Below are 2,458 nucleotides of genomic sequence, written 5' to 3'. Positions count from 1 at the left end.
AGGCAAGAGATTGTGAGGGCTTTTTTTGTTTTAAATATTTAATTGACAAATAATAAAGTTCTCCTTTTTTCGATTCCACATATAAGTGAAATCATACAATCTTTGTCTTTCTGTGCCTGGCTTATTTCACTCATCATAATGTCCTCCAGATCCATCCATGTTGTTGCAAATGGCAGGATTCTTTTCTTTTTAAGACTGAGTGATATTCCATTGTGCGTGTGTGTGTGTGTGTGTGTGTGTGTGTGTGACATTTTCTTTATCCATTCATCTGTCAGTAAACACTTACATTGTTTTCATATCTTGGCTACTGTGAATAATAATACAAGTGAACATGGATACAGATATCTCCTCAAGGTACTAATTTTAATTCCAGAAGTAGAATTGTTGGATCACATGGTGGTTCTATTTTTAGTTTTTTGAGGAACCTCCATACTGTTTCTGTAATGGCTGTCTCAATTTACATTCCCATCAATTTTGTGCAAAGGCTGCCTTTTCTCCATACCTTTGCCAAAACTTAGTTCATATTTTTATAATAGCTATGCTAACAAATGTGAGGTGATACTCATTGTGGCTTTGATTTTTATTTTCCTGATGATTAGAGATGTTGAGCACTTTTTTATATACTTGTTGGACATTTGTATGTATTCTTTTGAAAAATGTCTGTTCAGGTCCTTTGCCCTTTTTTTAATTGGCTTATTTGTTTTTTTCCTATTGAGTTCTGTGAGTTCCTTAAATATTTCAAGTATTAACTCCTTATCAGATGTATGGTTCGCTAATATTTTCTTCCATCCCATAATTTATCTTTTCACTCTGTTGATTATTTCCTTTGCTGTGCAAAACTTTTTAGCTCAATATAATCTTATTTGTCTGTTGTTGCTTTTGTTGTCTTGCTTTTGGGGTCACATCCCAAAAGTCATTGCCCAGACCAATTTCATGGAGATTTCCCATATGTTTTCTTCTAGTAGTTTAAGTTTCAAGTCTTATATTTAAATCTTTAATTCATTTTAAGCTGGTTCATGTATATGGTATAAGGATTTAATTTTATTTTTCTGCATATGGATATCCAGATTTTCTGGCTTTATTTTCATTTATTGAAGAAACTGTCCTTTCCATGTTGTGTATTCTTGGCACCTTTGTCTAAAATCAATTGGGTGTAAATATTTCTGGGCTTTCTATTCTGTTCCATTGGTCTATGTGTCTGTTTTTATGCCAATTCAATGCTGTTTTTATTATTATAGCTTTGTAGTATATCTTGAAATCAGGGTGTGTCATGCTTCCAGCTTTGTCCTTCTTATTCAAGATCGCTTTGGCTATTTGGGGTCTTTTGTTATTCCATAGAAATTTTAGGATTATTTTTTCTACTATTTCTGTGAAAAATATCATTGGACTTTTTATAGAGATTGCATGGAATCTGTAGATCCCTTACAATAATATGGACATTTTAACAATATTGATCCTTTCAATCCATGAACATGGGATATCTTTCCATTTATTTGCATCTTCTTCAATTTCTTTCATCAGTGTTTTATAGTTTTCAGTATACAGGTCTTTCACCTTTTTTGGTTAAATTTATTCCTAAGTATGTTATTTTTTTGACGCTATTATAAATATGACTGTTTTATTAATTTCTTTTTTAGACAGTTTCTTGCTAGTCTACAGAAACACAACTGACTTTTGTATATTGATTTCATATTGTGCAACTTTACTGAATGTGATTGCTATTTCTAATATTTTTGTATGTGTAAAATTTTTAGGGCTTTATATATATAAGATCATGCCATCTGCGAAAAGAGACAATTTAACTTTTCAATTTATATGCCTTTTCTTTTATTTCTTTTTCTTTTTTATCTTGTCTGATTGCTCTTTCTAGAAGTGACAAGAAGTGAGCAAAAGTGAGCAGCCTTATCTTATCTTGTTCCTGATCTTAGAGGAAAAGCTTTAAGTTTTTCACCATTGAGTATGAGATTAACTGTAGACTTAATATATATGGCCTTTATTGTGGTGAGGTATATTACTTCTATACCTAATTTATTGGGTGTTTTTATGATGAAAGGATGTTGAATTTTTCTAAATGCTTTTCTGCATCTGTTGAGATGATTATATGTTTTTTTCCTTCATTCTGTTAATGTGGTATGTCACATTTACTGATTCACATATGTTGAACTATCCTTGCATTCCAAGGATGAATCCCACTTGATCATGGTGCATGATCCATATAATGTGCTGTTGAATTCAGTTTGCTGGGTTTTTTTTTGGGGGGGGGCGTGTTGAGGATTTTTGCATGTATGTTCACCAGGGATATTTGACTGTTATTTTTTTATTCCTTGTAGTATCTTTATCTGGCTTTGGCATATGGGCAATTGTAAAATGAGTTTGGATGTTTTCCCTGTACTCCAATTCTTTTGGAAGACTTTGAGAAGGACTGGCATTAATTCTTCTGTAAATGTTTGGTAGAATT

The sequence above is a fragment of the Galeopterus variegatus genome, unplaced genomic scaffold (assembly GCF_000696425.1).
Source record: "Galeopterus variegatus unplaced genomic scaffold, G_variegatus-3.0.2 Scaffold1105, whole genome shotgun sequence".
Classification (NCBI taxonomy): domain Eukaryota; kingdom Metazoa; phylum Chordata; class Mammalia; order Dermoptera; family Cynocephalidae; genus Galeopterus; species Galeopterus variegatus.
Note: the sequence above shows the minus strand (reverse complement) of the source record.